Below are 20,982 nucleotides of genomic sequence, written 5' to 3'. Positions count from 1 at the left end.
AAAATGAGCCAGGGAGTGCAGACTCTCTACCACTTGTATTGGGTACTTACCAAGATTCCAGAAGGTCTAACGATCGCCTGCCTCGGTAGCGCAGTAGGCAGCGCGTAAGTCTCATAATCTTAAGGTCGTGAGTTCGATCCTCACCCGGGGCATCTAATTTTCTGTGACTGAAGGTGGTGCTGTTGCTAGGGCGCCAACTTATTTCTTGTTTGTTATCCGCAACGTTTCAACGCTTCAGCGGGAAAATGTTTACTTCCTGTTATTGCTACATACAGCTTCCCTATTCCTCTTCTCCCAGCAGAGCATGAAGCCAAAAGCATTGCTCTGCGACGTTTGAGGTGCGCGCCTTGCCAGTCAGTATGTGCAAAGATGCTCGCAAAGAGAGCGACAATGCGACAAGCGACCGTACGAACGGTCGAATGAAACGGCCGCATCCGGTGTGGTCTAGTGGCTAGGATACCTGGCTTTCACCCAGGAGGCCCGGGTTCGATTCCCGGTACCGGAACGGAATTTTTTCCACACGAATCGTGACAAGTTTGAGCTGTCCGAGCGGCCGTTTCCCGTCCTGCTCGCAATATAGCTACTGTTTCGTGACCGTCAGCAGAATATAGACTAGGGAAGCAGACACACGACGACCATAGGAATGGTGTATGGCTTCATGCCACCTGATTCCAGCGTAGGGCTGAGCAACTGCATCTGCCGAGGCCCGTTAGCTCAGTTGGTTAGAGCGTCGTGCTAATAACGCGAAGGTCGTGGGTTCGATCCCCCCACGGGCCACTTCTCTTTTACTACTGCGAAAAGGCAGCGCCGATTTCAGCTGGCGAGTGTGATGACCAAATGATCATCACCCTGCGTGGAAGTTGACAGAGGATCCGAACCCGACTCGTCGGGAAGCACTACAGCATTCACTCGGCAATGGCCATAATATCTTGAATACACTGGTTAGAGAAAATGAAAGAAAATGTCCGATTGCCGATGCGTAACAACTTTGGCCCTTGTCAGTACTTGGGCGGGTGAGCGCATGGGAACACAGGGCAGTATTGGCAGTTTTACTTCCTATTTTTGTTTCTCCTTTGTTTTCGGAGCTACAGCCCGATTCGGCCAGGGAGACGCCACCGTGAAATGAAGGGGGCGTGCTGTGTGTCCATCGCCTCGCCTCGCCTCTCCTTACCTCTCTCAGTCGTTTCTCGTGCTTGTCGTTTTGATATAGGCCGATTTGAGAGCGTCAGCTCTCGCGTCAGCTGAGCAAAGTCGAGACAAGTCGAGACACACTAAGGGCTGGTATGCAGCGAGTAAGAGGGCGAAAAAACAATAGTTTAAGAGCGCGTGGCAAAAGTACTCATACGCGAAATTAAAAGCCTGCTGCGGTGGCCGGGAATCGAACCCGGATCAACTGCTTGGAAGGCAACTATGCTGACCATTACACCACCACCGCACAAGCGAGCGCCCCGCCACCGCGCTGAGTCGGCTTCCCGCCTGTCGGCAGCGGCCGAAGGTGATCGTACCCGGCAGGCGCATTTCGAGGCAGGCTAGGGGAGCACATCCAGACGCATTCGGACAGCGTATCCGCGCACATTTCGCATCCTTTGGCAAGAGTCGGCGCCGGCGGCGCAAGAGTACGCAGAGGACCGCGTTCTGGCGGCATCTTTAAGCAGTGCAGTGCAGGATTCAGCGTCTGCAGCATCTTCTCCACAGAATGCTACGGCGCTTGACGGCAGTCCCACTTTCCCTTGAGACATCTGCTCGGGAAGCAGCGTGAAGGTACCGCTGGCCCGAGCATCGGTGGTTCAGTGGTAGAATGCTCGCCTGCCACGCGGGCGGCCCGGGTTCGATTCCCGGCCGATGCATCATTTTGTTTTTTCTCCGGTAGGGGTGCTGCGTGTCTTTCGCACTCGAACTGCGTGAGCCATGAGAATGAACCGCGGGATTCCGTGTGGAAAGAACCAATCATGCAGCGCGGACGACTGCTCGTTTGGACTCCTGCGTGCTATTGTACATACTGGCGTCGGCCTAGCATCGCAAGTTGCCTGCCGCGCCGTGAATGCACGTGTAGCAACAGAAAAAATGAGCCAGGGAGTGCAGACTCTCTACCACTTGTATTCGGTACTTACCAAGATTCCAGAAGGTCTAACGATCGCCTGCCTCGGTAGCGCAGTAGGCAGCGCGTAAGTCTCATAATCTTAAGGTCGTGAGTTCGATCCTCACCCGGGGCATCTAATTTTCTGTGACTGAAGGTGGTGCTGTTGCTAGGGCGCCAACTTATTTCTTGTTTGTTATCCGCAACGTTTCAACGCTTCAGCGGGAAAATGTTTACTTCCTGTTATTGCTACATACAGCTTCCCTATTCCTCTTCTCCCAGCAGAGCATGAAGCCAAAAGCATTGCTCTGCGACGTTTGAGGTGCGCGCCTTGCCAGTCAGTATGTGCAAAGATGCTCGCAAAGAGAGCGACAATGCGACAAGCGACCGTACGAACGGTCGAATGAAACGGCCGCATCCGGTGTGGTCTAGTGGCTAGGATACCTGGCTTTCACCCAGGAGGCCCGGGTTCGATTCCCGGTACCGGAACGGAATTTTTTCCACACGAATCGTGACAAGTTTGAGCTGTCCGAGCGGCCGTTTCCCGTCCTGCTCGCAATATAGCTACTGTTTCGTGACCGTCAGCAGAATATAGACTAGGGAAGCAGACACACGACGACCATAGGAATGGTGTATGGCTTCATGCCACCTGATTCCAGCGTAGGGCTGAGCAACTGCATCTGCCGAGGCCCGTTAGCTCAGTTGGTTAGAGCGTCGTGCTAATAACGCGAAGGTCGTGGGTTCGATCCCCCCACGGGCCACTTCTCTTTTACTACTGCGAAAAGGCAGCGCCGATTTCAGCTGGCGAGTGTGATGACCAAATGATCATCACCCTGCGTGGAAGTTGACAGAGGATCCGAACCCGACTCGTCGGGAAGCACTACAGCATTCACTCGGCAATGGCCATAATATCTTGAATACACTGGTTAGAGAAAATGAAAGAAAATGTCCGATTGCCGATGCGTAACAACTTTGGCCCTTGTCAGTACTTGGGCGGGTGAGCGCATGGGAACACAGGGCAGTATTGGCAGTTTTACTTCCTATTTTTGTTTCTCCTTTGTTTTCGGAGCTACAGCCCGATTCGGCCAGGGAGACGCCACCGTGAAATGAAGGGGGCGTGCTGTGTGTCCATCGCCTCGCCTCGCCTCTCCTTACCTCTCTCAGTCGTTTCTCGTGCTTGTCGTTTTGATATAGGCCGATTTGAGAGCGTCAGCTCTCGCGTCAGCTGAGCAAAGTCGAGACAAGTCGAGACACACTAAGGGCTGGTATGCAGCGAGTAAGAGGGCGAAAAAACAATAGTTTAAGAGCGCGTGGCAAAAGTACTCATACGCGAAATTAAAAGCCTGCTGCGGTGGCCGGGAATCGAACCCGGATCAACTGCTTGGAAGGCAACTATGCTGACCATTACACCACCACCGCACAAGCGAGCGCCCCGCCACCGCGCTGAGTCGGCTTCCCGCCTGTCGGCAGCGGCCGAAGGTGATCGTACCCGGCAGGCGCATTTCGAGGCAGGCTAGGGGAGCACATCCAGACGCATTCGGACAGCGTATCCGCGCACATTTCGCATCCTTTGGCAAGAGTCGGCGCCGGCGGCGCAAGAGTACGCAGAGGACCGCGTTCTGGCGGCATCTTTAAGCAGTGCAGTGCAGGATTCAGCGTCTGCAGCATCTTCTCCACAGAATGCTACGGCGCTTGACGGCAGTCCCACTTTCCCTTGAGACATCTGCTCGGGAAGCAGCGTGAAGGTACCGCTGGCCCGAGCATCGGTGGTTCAGTGGTAGAATGCTCGCCTGCCACGCGGGCGGCCCGGGTTCGATTCCCGGCCGATGCATCATTTTGTTTTTTCTCCGGTAGGGGTGCTGCGTGTCTTTCGCACTCGAACTGCGTGAGCCATGAGAATGAACCGCGGGATTCCGTGTGGAAAGAACCAATCATGCAGCGCGGACGACTGCTCGTTTGGACTCCTGCGTGCTATTGTACATACTGGCGTCGGCCTAGCATCGCAAGTTGCCTGCCGCGCCGTGAATGCACGTGTAGCAACAGAAAAAATGAGCCAGGGAGTGCAGACTCTCTACCACTTGTATTCGGTACTTACCAAGATTCCAGAAGGTCTAACGATCGCCTGCCTCGGTAGCGCAGTAGGCAGCGCGTAAGTCTCATAATCTTAAGGTCGTGAGTTCGATCCTCACCCGGGGCATCTAATTTTCTGTGACTGAAGGTGGTGCTGTTGCTAGGGCGCCAACTTATTTCTTGTTTGTTATCCGCAACGTTTCAACGCTTCAGCGGGAAAATGTTTACTTCCTGTTATTGCTACATACAGCTTCCCTATTCCTCTTCTCCCAGCAGAGCATGAAGCCAAAAGCATTGCTCTGCGACGTTTGAGGTGCGCGCCTTGCCAGTCAGTATGTGCAAAGATGCTCGCAAAGAGAGCGACAATGCGACAAGCGACCGTACGAACGGTCGAATGAAACGGCCGCATCCGGTGTGGTCTAGTGGCTAGGATACCTGGCTTTCACCCAGGAGGCCCGGGTTCGATTCCCGGTACCGGAACGGAATTTTTTCCACACGAATCGTGACAAGTTTGAGCTGTCCGAGCGGCCGTTTCCCGTCCTGCTCGCAATATAGCTACTGTTTCGTGACCGTCAGCAGAATATAGACTAGGGAAGCAGACACACGACGACCATAGGAATGGTGTATGGCTTCATGCCACCTGATTCCAGCGTAGGGCTGAGCAACTGCATCTGCCGAGGCCCGTTAGCTCAGTTGGTTAGAGCGTCGTGCTAATAACGCGAAGGTCGTGGGTTCGATCCCCCCACGGGCCACTTCTCTTTTACTACTGCGAAAAGGCAGCGCCGATTTCAGCTGGCGAGTGTGATGACCAAATGATCATCACCCTGCGTGGAAGTTGACAGAGGATCCGAACCCGACTCGTCGGGAAGCACTACAGCATTCACTCGGCAATGGCCATAATATCTTGAATACACTGGTTAGAGAAAATGAAAGAAAATGTCCGATTGCCGATGCGTAACAACTTTGGCCCTTGTCAGTACTTGGGCGGGTGAGCGCATGGGAACACAGGGCAGTATTGGCAGTTTTACTTCCTATTTTTGTTTCTCCTTTGTTTTCGGAGCTACAGCCCGATTCGGCCAGGGAGACGCCACCGTGAAATGAAGGGGGCGTGCTGTGTGTCCATCGCCTCGCCTCGCCTCTCCTTACCTCTCTCAGTCGTTTCTCGTGCTTGTCGTTTTGATATAGGCCGATTTGAGAGCGTCAGCTCTCGCGTCAGCTGAGCAAAGTCGAGACAAGTCGAGACACACTAAGGGCTGGTATGCAGCGAGTAAGAGGGCGAAAAAACAATAGTTTAAGAGCGCGTGGCAAAAGTACTCATACGCGAAATTAAAAGCCTGCTGCGGTGGCCGGGAATCGAACCCGGATCAACTGCTTGGAAGGCAACTATGCTGACCATTACACCACCACCGCACAAGCGAGCGCCCCGCCACCGCGCTGAGTCGGCTTCCCGCCTGTCGGCAGCGGCCGAAGGTGATCGTACCCGGCAGGCGCATTTCGAGGCAGGCTAGGGGAGCACATCCAGACGCATTCGGACAGCGTATCCGCGCACATTTCGCATCCTTTGGCAAGAGTCGGCGCCGGCGGCGCAAGAGTACGCAGAGGACCGCGTTCTGGCGGCATCTTTAAGCAGTGCAGTGCAGGATTCAGCGTCTGCAGCATCTTCTCCACAGAATGCTACGGCGCTTGACGGCAGTCCCACTTTCCCTTGAGACATCTGCTCGGGAAGCAGCGTGAAGGTACCGCTGGCCCGAGCATCGGTGGTTCAGTGGTAGAATGCTCGCCTGCCACGCGGGCGGCCCGGGTTCGATTCCCGGCCGATGCATCATTTTGTTTTTTCTCCGGTAGGGGTGCTGCGTGTCTTTCGCACTCGAACTGCGTGAGCCATGAGAATGAACCGCGGGATTCCGTGTGGAAAGAACCAATCATGCAGCGCGGACGACTGCTCGTTTGGACTCCTGCGTGCTATTGTACATACTGGCGTCGGCCTAGCATCGCAAGTTGCCTGCCGCGCCGTGAATGCACGTGTAGCAACAGAAAAAATGAGCCAGGGAGTGCAGACTCTCTACCACTTGTATTCGGTACTTACCAAGATTCCAGAAGGTCTAACGATCGCCTGCCTCGGTAGCGCAGTAGGCAGCGCGTAAGTCTCATAATCTTAAGGTCGTGAGTTCGATCCTCACCCGGGGCATCTAATTTTCTGTGACTGAAGGTGGTGCTGTTGCTAGGGCGCCAACTTATTTCTTGTTTGTTATCCGCAACGTTTCAACGCTTCAGCGGGAAAATGTTTACTTCCTGTTATTGCTACATACAGCTTCCCTATTCCTCTTCTCCCAGCAGAGCATGAAGCCAAAAGCATTGCTCTGCGACGTTTGAGGTGCGCGCCTTGCCAGTCAGTATGTGCAAAGATGCTCGCAAAGAGAGCGACAATGCGACAAGCGACCGTACGAACGGTCGAATGAAACGGCCGCATCCGGTGTGGTCTAGTGGCTAGGATACCTGGCTTTCACCCAGGAGGCCCGGGTTCGATTCCCGGTACCGGAACGGAATTTTTTCCACACGAATCGTGACAAGTTTGAGCTGTCCGAGCGGCCGTTTCCCGTCCTGCTCGCAATATAGCTACTGTTTCGTGACCGTCAGCAGAATATAGACTAGGGAAGCAGACACACGACGACCATAGGAATGGTGTATGGCTTCATGCCACCTGATTCCAGCGTAGGGCTGAGCAACTGCATCTGCCGAGGCCCGTTAGCTCAGTTGGTTAGAGCGTCGTGCTAATAACGCGAAGGTCGTGGGTTCGATCCCCCCACGGGCCACTTCTCTTTTACTACTGCGAAAAGGCAGCGCCGATTTCAGCTGGCGAGTGTGATGACCAAATGATCATCACCCTGCGTGGAAGTTGACAGAGGATCCGAACCCGACTCGTCGGGAAGCACTACAGCATTCACTCGGCAATGGCCATAATATCTTGAATACACTGGTTAGAGAAAATGAAAGAAAATGTCCGATTGCCGATGCGTAACAACTTTGGCCCTTGTCAGTACTTGGGCGGGTGAGCGCATGGGAACACAGGGCAGTATTGGCAGTTTTACTTCCTATTTTTGTTTCTCCTTTGTTTTCGGAGCTACAGCCCGATTCGGCCAGGGAGACGCCACCGTGAAATGAAGGGGGCGTGCTGTGTGTCCATCGCCTCGCCTCGCCTCTCCTTACCTCTCTCAGTCGTTTCTCGTGCTTGTCGTTTTGATATAGGCCGATTTGAGAGCGTCAGCTCTCGCGTCAGCTGAGCAAAGTCGAGACAAGTCGAGACACACTAAGGGCTGGTATGCAGCGAGTAAGAGGGCGAAAAAACAATAGTTTAAGAGCGCGTGGCAAAAGTACTCATACGCGAAATTAAAAGCCTGCTGCGGTGGCCGGGAATCGAACCCGGATCAACTGCTTGGAAGGCAACTATGCTGACCATTACACCACCACCGCACAAGCGAGCGCCCCGCCACCGCGCTGAGTCGGCTTCCCGCCTGTCGGCAGCGGCCGAAGGTGATCGTACCCGGCAGGCGCATTTCGAGGCAGGCTAGGGGAGCACATCCAGACGCATTCGGACAGCGTATCCGCGCACATTTCGCATCCTTTGGCAAGAGTCGGCGCCGGCGGCGCAAGAGTACGCAGAGGACCGCGTTCTGGCGGCATCTTTAAGCAGTGCAGTGCAGGATTCAGCGTCTGCAGCATCTTCTCCACAGAATGCTACGGCGCTTGACGGCAGTCCCACTTTCCCTTGAGACATCTGCTCGGGAAGCAGCGTGAAGGTACCGCTGGCCCGAGCATCGGTGGTTCAGTGGTAGAATGCTCGCCTGCCACGCGGGCGGCCCGGGTTCGATTCCCGGCCGATGCATCATTTTGTTTTTTCTCCGGTAGGGGTGCTGCGTGTCTTTCGCACTCGAACTGCGTGAGCCATGAGAATGAACCGCGGGATTCCGTGTGGAAAGAACCAATCATGCAGCGCGGACGACTGCTCGTTTGGACTCCTGCGTGCTATTGTACATACTGGCGTCGGCCTAGCATCGCAAGTTGCCTGCCGCGCCGTGAATGCACGTGTAGCAACAGAAAAAATGAGCCAGGGAGTGCAGACTCTCTACCACTTGTATTCGGTACTTACCAAGATTCCAGAAGGTCTAACGATCGCCTGCCTCATTCTGGCTCTAGCTGCCGACGCGTACGGACGTGCCGCCGTTTGCTGCGCGTAGTCAGTGCTTCGCCAGTGTTTACATTTGCGTTTCGGTGTCCTTGTTTTTTTTGTGATTTTTCTTCGTGTGTAACTCGTGATTATTCTGCCTACTGTTTCTGTTGTGTGTTTTCTACCGACGTTCATTTATCGTTTGTGGAGTTTTCGGTAATTACCGGAATCTCCCCTTGATTTCTGCATACCATGGCTACAACTGTGAGGAAGAATACGCTGGTTTTTGCGTTCGCCAAGGACACACGACGTGTTCAGCCGACTGCTCTGGAAATTCATGATTGGCTTGATCAGGTACTTGGCATTAATTCTGATATGGTGCATACCACTCAGCTAGACACTGACAACTACTGTGTTTTCGTAAAATTTTTGAGCCCCGTTTCGGTAGATAAGATTATTGGAAAATTCGGGTATCATGTAGAATTTTTGCATAGAGACGGCACTACAAGTAAAGTAGCTATTAGGAGAGCTGATGCTCTTTATAGATCTGTGCGGGTGTTAAATTTACCTATCGAGATAGATAATGAGAAAATCAAGGTTGCCCTGTCTCAATATGGTGAGGTTAAGGATATAGTTAACGAACGGTGGTCGAAGCAATTTAAAATTCAGAGCTTCAATGCTATTCGTTCGGTAGAGATGGAAGTAAAGTCGAATATCCCATCTCATATAACTGTTGACGGGCATAAAGCCCACGTGATTTATACTGGCCAAACCCCTACGTGCCATATATGCAATGAATCGGGTCATTTAAGGCAGGACTGTCCTCGTCGTGTTTTTGTACTAAAAACGAATTTAGTCCAACGGCGCAAGATGACCTTGAGCGAAGTTTTGGCAACTGATAATACAGCCAAACAGGGTGAGGGTTCGGATCCTGTACCTAGTTCTGGAAATATTGCTGTTGATGGTAGTGATTTTCCACCCCTGGTACCACGCTTGAATTGTGATTCTTCTGCCCGAGAGTTGGACGTACTAAACAAGAAACGACCACTTGAACATACAGATGATCATTCCGATGATGAAACCTCCCGACAATCTCCTGCTGTACGTAAACAGAAAGCTAGCGATGAAACTCTGCCTGTGCCCCAAGACGAAATGCAAGTGGATTTAATCACAGTTTCTGATACGTCTCGCTCATTGCCAGAAAATGAAACGGCCGCTGCCGACAGCGATAAAGTAGAAGTCCCCGAGGCAGTGACAACTTGCCCAGCTGTAAACAGCGATAATCAGCTGTTTACAGACGGGAAGTTCGCGGAAGCGGTAGAACAACAACACCGCGACACCGCAACGGCACAACAACCGGCATCAGAGTGTAAACAAGAGGAAGTGTTTACTCCTGAACCGGAAAATAAGCAAACACCGTCGCAAGCATCACAACAAACGAAGGTAGCATGTAAACAGCAGGCAGTGTTTACAAACCAGATCTCTCGAGACACTGTTGCTGAAGCGGCCACGCCGAGTGCTGCCACAACAAAATCAGGTCAGAGTTTTCAGGGCGTCCACCGCCGTACGCTAAAACCACAACCGAATCTTACTGTTTCTCGCACCCAACCCAAACAAAAAGCCGACAAGTCAGATGTAAAATCGCAGAAAAATATACGATATGACATTGTCAGAGAAGGTGCTCCAGATGAGCCTCCTGATACATTCAATGTCGAACAGCCCCTCAGTACTAAGGTACGGGATGACAATGGAAGACAAGCTAACGTTTAGCAACCGTGTTACGAGGAATAATGCAGAATTCTAAACGACTGTAGTTCTAAAACGGATTTCAGCATACCAAAAGTATAACAGTTTTTGACCAAGGTTGTAGGTGGCCAATAGCCAGTTACAGATGCAAGCATACACTATCACAACGATAAATATAAATAAAATTCGAACCTCATTAAAGCTAGCTGCTCTCAAGGAATTTTTGTATGACTCTGGAACCGATATCGCGTTGCTACAGGAGGTTGTAACGACGTCTCTTGCAATACCAGGATACGCCGCCATAGTAAACGTATCTTGTGAAACACATACGGGAACAGCGTTTCTGCTCAGGGAAGGAATTCCCGTGTCTCAAGTAGAGCGTTTGGAATCTGGAAGGGCCATTAGTATAAACGTTTTAGGTACCACATTGATTAACTTATATGCGCCCTCAGGAAATAGTAATAGACAGGACAGGGCAGCATTTTATAAAGAGGAAATTATATATTTATTACGTCGAAACCCAAACAGTTTTATAATGGGCGGTGATTTTAACTGTGTGTTAAATCGTAAGGATCAACAACCACACTTTAACGGTTCGTTGGAACTTAAACGCCTAGTAACCGACTTAAAACTTAAGGACGCATGGGAACTAAAATATCCAACGAATGTTGAATATACGTATATAACACAGACTTCGCGCAGTAGAATAGACAGAATTTATGTTTCCCAAAACTTAGAACGATGTCTACTTAATTCAGAAATCGTACCTGTATATTTTAGTGACCACTGCAGTATGAAGGCGTGCATTAATTTAGCTCCACAGCCGATTAAGATTTTTAGGAACCAGTGGCATCTAAATGTCTCTCTCTTAAAAGAGCAAGATTTGGCAGACGCAGTATCAGAAGCGTGGACCTTATGTCTGCGATCGATCGACAGGCACCCCACAGTATTAGATTGGTGGATTAAGGTTGCAAAACCGAGACTGAGAAAAGTGTGTATCAGATACAGCAGAGAAAGAGCACGGGAGTTAAAAAACAGTATGGAATTTTATTACAGATTGTTGCGGGACCTCTATGACCAGGCAAACGTGTCAACCATTAGATTACACGACATCAAACACACCAAAGCGAAATTACTCGCCTTTAAAAGACAGCAGATGGAAGGCTTAAAACTGAAGTCAAAGGCGAAGTCGGTGGTAGATGATGAAACAACATCCTTATATCATCTGCTTCGGCATGCAAAGAATAGGCGACGAACTGTCATTAGTGAAATTAAAACATCCAATGGGACAAGACTAACGTCTCAGAAAGAGATTCTCAATGCAGTATACCAATACTACCACGCATTATATTCTTCCAGTCCACCTCATGAGGGGTCTCTGCACGAGGTTCTCAGTGTTTTATCCCCACAATTGACGAGTTCTGAAAACGACGAAATCCTTTCTGAAGTCAGTAACGAAGAGGTTCGTGAGATAATAACCAAGTCTCCGCTAAATAAATCTGCTGGACCCGACGGACTGCCTGTAGAATTTTACTTAAAATTTTGGTTTTTAATTGGTGACACTTTTACATGCATTGTCAACGAGATTTTTAACGAGCAGACGGTACCTGAAGATTTTAAAGATAGCAAAATTGTACTTATACCGAAAAACAAAGGAACGAAAAGTCTAAACAATTACCGCCCTATTTCACTTTTAAACTCTGACTACAAAATAGTATGCAGGATTTTAAAAAAGCGACTTTCCCCTCTGACCGACAAATTAATTAGTCAACATCAGTCATGTGCAGCAAATAGAAGTATTTTTAACACAATTTCTGAATATAGAGACATCATCGCCTTAGCATCAGTTTCCAATATCAAATGTGCTCTCCTCTTTATAGATTTTAATAAGGCTTTCGACTCAGTGAATCACCGTTTCCTGTTTGAGGTACTGACAAAAATGGGATTCGTCCACAAAACTGTTAATGTTATAAAAAACATTGCTACTGGTCTGCACGCTAAATTAGCCGTCAACTGTCAGCTGTCTCGGCAAATTCCAATAAACCGCGGCATTCCACAGGGAAGTCCCTTATCTATGTTTTTGTTTGTTGTGTCGTTAGAGCCCTTTTTACGAAGTGTTCATGAAAGGTTAAAGGGCATAACTATAACTGGAAGGAAAACTGTAGTGAGAGCCTATGCTGACGATGTTGGTGTCGTCATAAGAGGGCAAGATGATGTAATTCGACTAGGGGCCATTCTTCAAAACTACTGCCGCGCATCGGGTGCGACAAAGAACGAAAATAAAAGTACAATCTTGGGAATGCGGGGTCTTGACCGGATACACATCGATTGGGCGAAGTCAGTTACCACCCATAAAACCCTGGGGACAATCCTGACGGCATGTCCCATGAGGATGACAGCCCTCAACTGGAAAGAGGTTTCCACAAAGATTCAAGGCGGACTCATTGAGAACACACACCGACTTATGAACCAGGTTCAGAGGGTCAAGTTCATTAACTTATGCATTCTCTCAAAGGCATTCTATATGGCACAAGTTTTTCCCTTGCCGAAGTTGATAGCTCAGAAAATAATGTCGAGAGTGGCAAATTTCTTATGGAAGGGGGAAATCTTCAGGGTTAACCTAAAAACTGCGACCTTACATCCTAGAAATGGAGGCCTCGGACTGGTGGACATACGTAATAAAGCTTCTGCGCTTTTCATAAAACGGTCTTTAAGCATATTTCACGCCAACCCAGGCAGTATTACTACACAATTGTTTCAATGTGTTCAACCAGAAAGCCTTCAGCCGCCGGCAGACGTACAAAAGATTCATCCCCGACTGCGATACGTTAGGATCTTGTACACAGAATTGAGCTATGTTAACGAGAAACTCAGAACTTCACTGCACATTGCAGCCCGAGATATCTTGAGAGAAAGACAACAATACGAAGGCCAAAATAAAATTGCCACGAAATATATGAATTACAACTGGGATGCAATTTGGGAGAATATTAGTTTTAACGGGCTCAATTCACATGTGGTAACGGCATGGTACAAAGCCGTCAATGATATTGTCAGCACCAACGAACGGCTTTATAAAATTGGGAAAGCTGAAACCCCCTTATGTCGGACATGTAAACTGGTTGACACCGTGATTCATAGATTCACGTGTGGTGGAAATTTCAACAATTGGATTTGGCTCAGGAAAAGTCTTGCACTACTGCAACGAACGTCACCCAATTCCATTACTCCTATGATGCTTCTCAGACCTGAAATTAAGTATTACACCAAAACCAAAAATAATGCAATACACTGGTTAATGGGACAGTTTGTTCATTACATTATCAATAAAATAGGTGGTGACGATGAAACGGAATTCAAGCTTTTTATGAAAATGGAGTACAGTAAAGTTAAGAACTATGCAGACCACAGGAAAATGTATGGAAACATGTTGATCATTTTATTCGAAAGAATAGGTGTTGGTTAAAAAGCACAGTCTAACAATAAAGTTACTATTTTAGGGGTACTGAAGGAATGAAGTATGAGACCTACGTTCAAGATGAAGGAAATGCCTCTTCTTTTATCCATTTCTGTTATGTCGGTCCCCCCAATATGTGCCTCATAAATGCTGGAGGTATATTGATGTAAATTAACATGTTTCCTACTCGAATGACTGTTGAATGATCACTCGAATGACAGCCTTCCAATGAAATCTCCACCCAGACGTCGTACAAACAGTGCTCCGCACCATAATAACAAGAGCAGGCAAAGACCAAACACGACTACAAACGCTTTTCTCTAACATATAAAATGTACTGAAGGAGCCATTAGGTGGGAGTAATGGCGGGGGCATCGTGGCCAGGCCTCAAGTTCTTTGACCCCTGCCCTCTTTGTCCCCGTCATGCTCCTACTGATGGCTTCCAAAAAGACACAAAAACAAACCAAGCGGTCTCAGGCAAAAATCGGGATAAAACAGAAGAGAAAAAAAAAAAAAAAAAAAAAAAAAAAAAAAAAGGTAGCGCAGTAGGCAGCGCGTAAGTCTCATAATCTTAAGGTCGTGAGTTCGATCCTCACCCGGGGCATCTAATTTTCTGTGACTGAAGGTGGTGCTGTTGCTAGGGCGCCAACTTATTTCTTGTTTGTTATCCGCAACGTTTCAACGCTTCAGCGGGAAAATGTTTACTTCCTGTTATTGCTACATACAGCTTCCCTATTCCTCTTCTCCCAGCAGAGCATGAAGCCAAAAGCATTGCTCTGCGACGTTTGAGGTGCGCGCCTTGCCAGTCAGTATGTGCAAAGATGCTCGCAAAGAGAGCGACAATGCGACAAGCGACCGTACGAACGGTCGAATGAAACGGCCGCATCCGGTGTGGTCTAGTGGCTAGGATACCTGGCTTTCACCCAGGAGGCCCGGGTTCGATTCCCGGTACCGGAACGGAATTTTTTCCACACGAATCGTGACAAGTTTGAGCTGTCCGAGCGGCCGTTTCCCGTCCTGCTCGCAATATAGCTACTGTTTCGTGACCGTCAGCAGAATATAGACTAGGGAAGCAGACACACGACGACCATAGGAATGGTGTATGGCTTCATGCCACCTGATTCCAGCGTAGGGCTGAGCAACTGCATCTGCCGAGGCCCGTTAGCTCAGTTGGTTAGAGCGTCGTGCTAATAACGCGAAGGTCGTGGGTTCGATCCCCCCACGGGCCACTTCTCTTTTACTACTGCGAAAAGGCAGCGCCGATTTCAGCTGGCGAGTGTGATGACCAAATGATCATCACCCTGCGTGGAAGTTGACAGAGGATCCGAACCCGACTCGTCGGGAAGCACTACAGCATTCACTCGGCAATGGCCATAATATCTTGAATACACTGGTTAGAGAAAATGAAAGAAAATGTCCGATTGCCGATGCGTAACAACTTTGGCCCTTGTCAGTACTTGGGCGGGTGAGCGCATGGGAACACAGGGCAGTATTGGCAGTTTTACTTCCTATTTTTGTTTCTCCTTTGTTTTCGGAGCTACAGCCCGATTCGGCCAGGGAGACGCCACCGTGAAATGAAGGGGGCGTGCTGTGTGTCCATCGCCTCGCCTCGCCTCTCCTTACCTCTCTCAGTCGTTTCTCGTGCTTGTCGTTTTGATATAGGCCGATTTGAGAGCGTCAGCTCTCGCGTCAGCTGAGCAAAGTCGAGACAAGTCGAGACACACTAAGGGCTGGTATGCAGCGAGTAAGAGGGCGAAAAAACAATAGTTTAAGAGCGCGTGGCAAAAGTACTCATACGCGAAATTAAAAGCCTGCTGCGGTGGCCGGGAATCGAACCCGGATCAACTGCTTGGAAGGCAACTATGCTGACCATTACACCACCACCGCACAAGCGAGCGCCCCGCCACCGCGCTGAGTCGGCTTCCCGCCTGTCGGCAGCGGCCGAAGGTGATCGTACCCGGCAGGCGCATTTCGAGGCAGGCTAGGGGAGCACATCCAGACGCATTCGGACAGCGTATCCGCGCACATTTCGCATCCTTTGGCAAGAGTCGGCGCCGGCGGCGCAAGAGTACGCAGAGGACCGCGTTCTGGCGGCATCTTTAAGCAGTGCAGTGCAGGATTCAGCGTCTGCAGCATCTTCTCCACAGAATGCTACGGCGCTTGACGGCAGTCCCACTTTCCCTTGAGACATCTGCTCGGGAAGCAGCGTGAAGGTACCGCTGGCCCGAGCATCGGTGGTTCAGTGGTAGAATGCTCGCCTGCCACGCGGGCGGCCCGGGTTCGATTCCCGGCCGATGCATCATTTTGTTTTTTCTCCGGTAGGGGTGCTGCATGTCTTTCGCACTCGAACTGCGTGAGCCATGAGAATGAACCGCGGGATTCCGTGTGGAAAGAACCAATCATGCAGCGCGGACGACTGCTCGTTTGGACTCCTGCGTGCTATTGTACATACTGGCGTCGGCCTAGCATCGCAAGTTGCCTGCCGCGCCGTGAATGCACGTGTAGCAACAGAAAAAATGAGCCAGGGAGTGCAGACTCTCTACCACTTGTATTCGGTACTTACCAAGATTCCAGAAGGTCTAACGATCGCCTGCCTCGGTAGCGCAGTAGGCAGCGCGTAAGTCTCATAATCTTAAGGTCGTGAGTTCGATCCTCACCCGGGGCATCTAATTTTCTGTGACTGAAGGTGGTGCTGTTGCTAGGGCGCCAACTTATTTCTTGTTTGTTATCCGCAACGTTTCAACGCTTCAGCGGGAAAATGTTTACTTCCTGTTATTGCTACATACAGCTTCCCTATTCCTCTTCTCCCAGCAGAGCATGAAGCCAAAAGCATTGCTCTGCGACGTTTGAGGTGCGCGCCTTGCCAGTCAGTATGTGCAAAGATGCTCGCAAAGAGAGCGACAATGCGACAAGCGACCGTACGAACGGTCGAATGAAACGGCCGCATCCGGTGTGGTCTAGTGGCTAGGATACCTGGCTTTCACCCAGGAGGCCCGGGTTCGATTCCCGGTACCGGAACGGAATTTTTTCCACACGAATCGTGACAAGTTTGAGCTGTCCGAGCGGCCGTTTCCCGTCCTGCTCGCAATATAGCTACTGTTTCGTGACCGTCAGCAGAATATAGACTAGGGAAGCAGACACACGACGACCATAGGAATGGTGTATGGCTTCATGCCACCTGATTCCAGCGTAGGGCTGAGCAACTGCATCTGCCGAGGCCCGTTAGCTCAGTTGGTTAGAGCGTCGTGCTAATAACGCGAAGGTCGTGGGTTCGATCCCCCCACGGGCCACTTCTCTTTTACTACTGCGAAAAGGCAGCGCCGATTTCAGCTGGCGAGTGTGATGACCAAATGATCATCACCCTGCGTGGAAGTTGACAGAGGATCCGAACCCGACTCGTCGGGAAGCACTACAGCATTCACTCGGCAATGGCCATAATATCTTGAATACACTGGTTAGAGAAAATGAAAGAAAATGTCCGATTGCCGATGCGTAACAACTTTGGCCCTTGTCAGTACTTGGGCGGGTGAGCGCATGGGAACACAGGGCAGTATTGGCAGTTTTACTTCCTATTTTTGTTTCTCCTTTGTTTTCGGAGCTACAGCCCGATTCGGCCAGGGAGACGCCACCGTGAAATGAAGGGGGCGTGCTGTGTGTCCATCGCCTCGCCTCGCCTCTCCTTACCTCTCTCAGTCGTTTCTCGTGCTTGTCGTTTTGATATAGGCCGATTTGAGAGCGTCAGCTCTCGCGTCAGCTGAGCAAAGTCGAGACAAGTCGAGACACACTAAGGGCTGGTATGCAGCGAGTAAGAGGGCGAAAAAACAATAGTTTAAGAGCGCGTGGCAAAAGTACTCATACGCGAAATTAAAAGCCTGCTGCGGTGGCCGGGAATCGAACCCGGATCAACTGCTTGGAAGGCAACTATGCTGACCATTACACCACCACCGCACAAGCGAGCGCCCCGCCACCGCGCTGAGTCGGCTTCCCGCCTGTCGGCAGCGGCCGAAGGTGATCGTACCCGGCAGGCGCATTTCGAGGCAGGCTAGGGGAGCACATCCAGACGCATTCGGACAGCGTATCCGCGCACATTTCGCATCCTTTGGCAAGAGTCGGCGCCGGCGGCGCAAGAGTACGCAGAGGACCGCGTTCTGGCGGCATCTTTAAGCAGTGCAGTGCAGGATTCAGCGTCTGCAGCATCTTCTCCACAGAATGCTACGGCGCTTGACGGCAGTCCCACTTTCCCTTGAGACATCTGCTCGGGAAGCAGCGTGAAGGTACCGCTGGCCCGAGCATCGGTGGTTCAGTGGTAGAATGCTCGCCTGCCACGCGGGCGGCCCGGGTTCGATTCCCGGCCGATGCATCATTTTGTTTTTTCTCCGGTAGGGGTGCTGCGTGTCTTTCGCACTCGAACTGCGTGAGCCATGAGAATGAACCGCGGGATTCCGTGTGGAAAGAACCAATCATGCAGCGCGGACGACTGCTCGTTTGGACTCCTGCGTGCTATTGTACATACTGGCGTCGGCCTAGCATCGCAAGTTGCCTGCCGCGCCGTGAATGCACGTGTAGCAACAGAAAAAATGAGCCAGGGAGTGCAGACTCTCTACCACTTGTATTCGGTACTTACCAAGATTCCAGAAGGTCTAACGATCGCCTGCCTCGGTAGCGCAGTAGGCAGCGCGTAAGTCTCATAATCTTAAGGTCGTGAGTTCGATCCTCACCCGGGGCATCTAATTTTCTGTGACTGAAGGTGGTGCTGTTGCTAGGGCGCCAACTTATTTCTTGTTTGTTATCCGCAACGTTTCAACGCTTCAGCGGGAAAATGTTTACTTCCTGTTATTGCTACATACAGCTTCCCTATTCCTCTTCTCCCAGCAGAGCATGAAGCCAAAAGCATTGCTCTGCGACGTTTGAGGTGCGCGCCTTGCCAGTCAGTATGTGCAAAGATGCTCGCAAAGAGAGCGACAATGCGACAAGCGACCGTACGAACGGTCGAATGAAACGGCCGCATCCGGTGTGGTCTAGTGGCTAGGATACCTGGCTTTCACCCAGGAGGCCCGGGTTCGATTCCCGGTACCGGAACGGAATTTTTTCCACACGAATCGTGACAAGTTTGAGCTGTCCGAGCGGCCGTTTCCCGTCCTGCTCGCAATATAGCTACTGTTTCGTGACCGTCAGCAGAATATAGACTAGGGAAGCAGACACACGACGACCATAGGAATGGTGTATGGCTTCATGCCACCTGATTCCAGCGTAGGGCTGAGCAATTGCATCTGCCGAGGCCCGTTAGCTCAGTTGGTTAGAGCGTCGTGCTAATAACGCGAAGGTCGTGGGTTCGATCCCCCCACGGGCCACTTCTCTTTTACTACTGCGAAAAGGCAGCGCCGATTTCAGCTGGCGAGTGTGATGACCAAATGATCATCACCCTGCGTGGAAGTTGACAGAGGATCCGAACCCGACTCGTCGGGAAGCACTACAGCATTCACTCGGCAATGGCCATAATATCTTGAATACACTGGTTAGAGAAAATGAAAGAAAATGTCCGATTGCCGATGCGTAACAACTTTGGCCCTTGTCAGTACTTGGGCGGGTGAGCGCATGGGAACACAGGGCAGTATTGGCAGTTTTACTTCCTATTTTTGTTTCTCCTTTGTTTTCGGAGCTACAGCCCGATTCGGCCAGGGAGACGCCACCGTGAAATGAAGGGGGCGTGCTGTGTGTCCATCGCCTCGCCTCGCCTCTCCTTACCTCTCTCAGTCGTTTCTCGTGCTTGTCGTTTTGATATAGGCCGATTTGAGAGCGTCAGCTCTCGCGTCAGCTGAGCAAAGTCGAGACAAGTCGAGACACACTAAGGGCTGGTATGCAGCGAGTAAGAGGGCGAAAAAACAATAGTTTAAGAGCGCGTGGCAAAAGTACTCATACGCGAAATTAAAAGCCTGCTGCGGTGGCCGGGAATCGAACCCGGATCAACTGCTTGGAAGGCAACTATGCTGACCATTACACCACCACCGCACAAGCGAGCGCCCCGCCACCGCGCTGAGTCGGCTTCCCGCCTGTCGGCAGCGGCCGAAGGTGATCGTACCCGGCAGGCGCATTTCGAGGCAGGCTAGGGGAGCACATCCAGACGCATTCGGACAGCGTATCCGCGCACATTTCGCATCCTTTGGCAAGAGTCGGCGCCGGCGGCGCAAGAGTACGCAGAGGACCGCGTTCTGGCGGCATCTTTAAGCAGTGCAGTGCAGGATTCAGCGTCTGCAGCATCTTCTCCACAGAATGCTACGGCGCTTGACGGCAGTCCCACTTTCCCTTGAGACATCTGCTCGGGAAGCAGCGTGAAGGTACCGCTGGCCCGAGCATCGGTGGTTCAGTGGTAGAATGCTCGCCTGCCACGCGGGCGGCCCGGGTTCGATTCCCGGCCGATGCATCATTTTGTTTTTTCTCCGGTAGGGGTGCTGCGTGTCTTTCGCACTCGAACTGCGTGAGCCATGAGAATGAACCGCGGGATTCCGTGTGGAAAGAACCAATCATGCAGCGCGGACGACTGCTCGTTTGGACTCCTGCGTGCTATTGTACATACTGGCGTCGGCCTAGCATCGCAAGTTGCCTGCCGCGCCGTGAATGCACGTGTAGCAACAGAAAAAATGAGCCAGGGAGTGCAGACTCTCTACCACTTGTATTCGGTACTTACCAAGATTCCAGAAGGTCTAACGATCGCCTGCCTCGGTAGCGCAGTAGGCAGCGCGTAAGTCTCATAATCTTAAGGTCGTGAGTTCGATCCTCACCCGGGGCATCTAATTTTCTGTGACTGAAGGTGGTGCTGTTGCTAGGGCGCCAACTTATTTCTTGTTTGTTATCCGCAACGTTTCAACGCTTCAGCGGGAAAATGTTTACTTCCTGTTATTGCTACATACAGCTTCCCTATTCCTCTTCTCCCAGCAGAGCATGAAGCCAAAAGCATTGCTCTGCGACGTTTGAGGTGCGCGCCTTGCCAGTCAGTATGTGCAAAGATGCTCGCAAAGAGAGCGACAATGCGACAAGCGACCGTACGAACGGTCGAATGAAACGGCCGCATCCGGTGTGGTCTAGTGGCTAGGATACCTGGCTTTCACCCAGGAGGCCCGGGTTCGATTCCCGGTACCGGAACGGAATTTTTTCCACACGAATCGTGACAAGTTTGAGCTGTCCGAGCGGCCGTTTCCCGTCCTGCTCGCAATATAGCTACTGTTTCGTGACCGTCAGCAGAATATAGACTAGGGAAGCAGACACACGACGACCATAGGAATGGTGTATGGCTTCATGCCACCTGATTCCAGCGTAGGGCTGAGCAACTGCATCTGCCGAGGCCCGTTAGCTCAGTTGGTTAGAGCGTCGTGCTAATAACGCGAAGGTCGTGGGTTCGATCCCCCCACGGGCCACTTCTCCTTTACTACTGCGAAAAGGCAGCGCCGATTTCAGCTGGCGAGTGTGATG

At 51.1% G+C, this 20,982-nt stretch overlaps 37 non-coding genes across 37 annotated transcripts; 30 read left to right on the top strand and 7 right to left on the bottom strand.

Moving 5' to 3' along the window:
• Window positions 1-79: 79 nt before the first annotated feature.
• On the top strand, window positions 80-152 carry Trnam-cau. Its single transcript has one exon. It is a non-coding gene; the product is annotated as a tRNA-Met (tRNA).
• A 281-nt stretch (window positions 153-433) lies between these two features.
• On the top strand, window positions 434-505 carry Trnae-uuc. Its single transcript has one exon. It is a non-coding gene; the product is annotated as a tRNA-Glu (tRNA).
• Window positions 506-703: 198 nt separating this feature from the next.
• Window positions 704-777, top strand: Trnai-aau. The gene has a single exon. It is a non-coding gene; the product is annotated as a tRNA-Ile (tRNA).
• Window positions 778-1,363: 586 nt separating this feature from the next.
• On the bottom strand, window positions 1,364-1,435 carry Trnag-ucc. The gene has a single exon. It is a non-coding gene; the product is annotated as a tRNA-Gly (tRNA).
• A 341-nt stretch (window positions 1,436-1,776) lies between these two features.
• On the top strand, window positions 1,777-1,847 carry Trnag-gcc. The gene has a single exon. It is a non-coding gene; the product is annotated as a tRNA-Gly (tRNA).
• Window positions 1,848-2,140: 293 nt separating this feature from the next.
• Trnam-cau lies at window positions 2,141-2,213 on the top strand. Its single transcript has one exon. It is a non-coding gene; the product is annotated as a tRNA-Met (tRNA).
• A 281-nt stretch (window positions 2,214-2,494) lies between these two features.
• On the top strand, window positions 2,495-2,566 carry Trnae-uuc. The gene has a single exon. It is a non-coding gene; the product is annotated as a tRNA-Glu (tRNA).
• A 198-nt stretch (window positions 2,567-2,764) lies between these two features.
• On the top strand, window positions 2,765-2,838 carry Trnai-aau. The gene has a single exon. It is a non-coding gene; the product is annotated as a tRNA-Ile (tRNA).
• Window positions 2,839-3,424: 586 nt separating this feature from the next.
• Window positions 3,425-3,496, bottom strand: Trnag-ucc. The gene has a single exon. It is a non-coding gene; the product is annotated as a tRNA-Gly (tRNA).
• A 341-nt stretch (window positions 3,497-3,837) lies between these two features.
• On the top strand, window positions 3,838-3,908 carry Trnag-gcc. Its single transcript has one exon. It is a non-coding gene; the product is annotated as a tRNA-Gly (tRNA).
• Window positions 3,909-4,201: 293 nt separating this feature from the next.
• Trnam-cau lies at window positions 4,202-4,274 on the top strand. The gene has a single exon. It is a non-coding gene; the product is annotated as a tRNA-Met (tRNA).
• A 281-nt stretch (window positions 4,275-4,555) lies between these two features.
• Window positions 4,556-4,627, top strand: Trnae-uuc. Its single transcript has one exon. It is a non-coding gene; the product is annotated as a tRNA-Glu (tRNA).
• A 198-nt stretch (window positions 4,628-4,825) lies between these two features.
• On the top strand, window positions 4,826-4,899 carry Trnai-aau. Its single transcript has one exon. It is a non-coding gene; the product is annotated as a tRNA-Ile (tRNA).
• A 586-nt stretch (window positions 4,900-5,485) lies between these two features.
• On the bottom strand, window positions 5,486-5,557 carry Trnag-ucc. Its single transcript has one exon. It is a non-coding gene; the product is annotated as a tRNA-Gly (tRNA).
• A 341-nt stretch (window positions 5,558-5,898) lies between these two features.
• Trnag-gcc lies at window positions 5,899-5,969 on the top strand. The gene has a single exon. It is a non-coding gene; the product is annotated as a tRNA-Gly (tRNA).
• A 293-nt stretch (window positions 5,970-6,262) lies between these two features.
• On the top strand, window positions 6,263-6,335 carry Trnam-cau. The gene has a single exon. It is a non-coding gene; the product is annotated as a tRNA-Met (tRNA).
• A 281-nt stretch (window positions 6,336-6,616) lies between these two features.
• Trnae-uuc lies at window positions 6,617-6,688 on the top strand. The gene has a single exon. It is a non-coding gene; the product is annotated as a tRNA-Glu (tRNA).
• A 198-nt stretch (window positions 6,689-6,886) lies between these two features.
• Window positions 6,887-6,960, top strand: Trnai-aau. The gene has a single exon. It is a non-coding gene; the product is annotated as a tRNA-Ile (tRNA).
• A 586-nt stretch (window positions 6,961-7,546) lies between these two features.
• Trnag-ucc lies at window positions 7,547-7,618 on the bottom strand. The gene has a single exon. It is a non-coding gene; the product is annotated as a tRNA-Gly (tRNA).
• A 341-nt stretch (window positions 7,619-7,959) lies between these two features.
• Trnag-gcc lies at window positions 7,960-8,030 on the top strand. The gene has a single exon. It is a non-coding gene; the product is annotated as a tRNA-Gly (tRNA).
• A 6,370-nt stretch (window positions 8,031-14,400) lies between these two features.
• Window positions 14,401-14,472, top strand: Trnae-uuc. Its single transcript has one exon. It is a non-coding gene; the product is annotated as a tRNA-Glu (tRNA).
• A 198-nt stretch (window positions 14,473-14,670) lies between these two features.
• Trnai-aau lies at window positions 14,671-14,744 on the top strand. Its single transcript has one exon. It is a non-coding gene; the product is annotated as a tRNA-Ile (tRNA).
• A 586-nt stretch (window positions 14,745-15,330) lies between these two features.
• On the bottom strand, window positions 15,331-15,402 carry Trnag-ucc. The gene has a single exon. It is a non-coding gene; the product is annotated as a tRNA-Gly (tRNA).
• Window positions 15,403-15,743: 341 nt separating this feature from the next.
• Trnag-gcc lies at window positions 15,744-15,814 on the top strand. Its single transcript has one exon. It is a non-coding gene; the product is annotated as a tRNA-Gly (tRNA).
• A 293-nt stretch (window positions 15,815-16,107) lies between these two features.
• Trnam-cau lies at window positions 16,108-16,180 on the top strand. Its single transcript has one exon. It is a non-coding gene; the product is annotated as a tRNA-Met (tRNA).
• A 281-nt stretch (window positions 16,181-16,461) lies between these two features.
• On the top strand, window positions 16,462-16,533 carry Trnae-uuc. Its single transcript has one exon. It is a non-coding gene; the product is annotated as a tRNA-Glu (tRNA).
• A 198-nt stretch (window positions 16,534-16,731) lies between these two features.
• Window positions 16,732-16,805, top strand: Trnai-aau. The gene has a single exon. It is a non-coding gene; the product is annotated as a tRNA-Ile (tRNA).
• A 586-nt stretch (window positions 16,806-17,391) lies between these two features.
• On the bottom strand, window positions 17,392-17,463 carry Trnag-ucc. Its single transcript has one exon. It is a non-coding gene; the product is annotated as a tRNA-Gly (tRNA).
• A 341-nt stretch (window positions 17,464-17,804) lies between these two features.
• Window positions 17,805-17,875, top strand: Trnag-gcc. Its single transcript has one exon. It is a non-coding gene; the product is annotated as a tRNA-Gly (tRNA).
• Window positions 17,876-18,168: 293 nt separating this feature from the next.
• Trnam-cau lies at window positions 18,169-18,241 on the top strand. Its single transcript has one exon. It is a non-coding gene; the product is annotated as a tRNA-Met (tRNA).
• A 281-nt stretch (window positions 18,242-18,522) lies between these two features.
• On the top strand, window positions 18,523-18,594 carry Trnae-uuc. The gene has a single exon. It is a non-coding gene; the product is annotated as a tRNA-Glu (tRNA).
• Window positions 18,595-18,792: 198 nt separating this feature from the next.
• Window positions 18,793-18,866, top strand: Trnai-aau. Its single transcript has one exon. It is a non-coding gene; the product is annotated as a tRNA-Ile (tRNA).
• A 586-nt stretch (window positions 18,867-19,452) lies between these two features.
• Window positions 19,453-19,524, bottom strand: Trnag-ucc. The gene has a single exon. It is a non-coding gene; the product is annotated as a tRNA-Gly (tRNA).
• Window positions 19,525-19,865: 341 nt separating this feature from the next.
• Trnag-gcc lies at window positions 19,866-19,936 on the top strand. The gene has a single exon. It is a non-coding gene; the product is annotated as a tRNA-Gly (tRNA).
• Window positions 19,937-20,229: 293 nt separating this feature from the next.
• Trnam-cau lies at window positions 20,230-20,302 on the top strand. The gene has a single exon. It is a non-coding gene; the product is annotated as a tRNA-Met (tRNA).
• Window positions 20,303-20,583: 281 nt separating this feature from the next.
• Trnae-uuc lies at window positions 20,584-20,655 on the top strand. Its single transcript has one exon. It is a non-coding gene; the product is annotated as a tRNA-Glu (tRNA).
• Window positions 20,656-20,853: 198 nt separating this feature from the next.
• Trnai-aau lies at window positions 20,854-20,927 on the top strand. Its single transcript has one exon. It is a non-coding gene; the product is annotated as a tRNA-Ile (tRNA).
• Window positions 20,928-20,982: the final 55 nt, after the last annotated feature.

This window comes from Schistocerca americana, unplaced genomic scaffold (genome assembly GCF_021461395.2).
Source record: "Schistocerca americana isolate TAMUIC-IGC-003095 unplaced genomic scaffold, iqSchAmer2.1 HiC_scaffold_133, whole genome shotgun sequence".
Lineage (NCBI taxonomy): Eukaryota > Metazoa > Arthropoda > Insecta > Orthoptera > Acrididae > Schistocerca > Schistocerca americana.
This window is presented reverse-complemented; position numbering and strand designations above follow the sequence as displayed.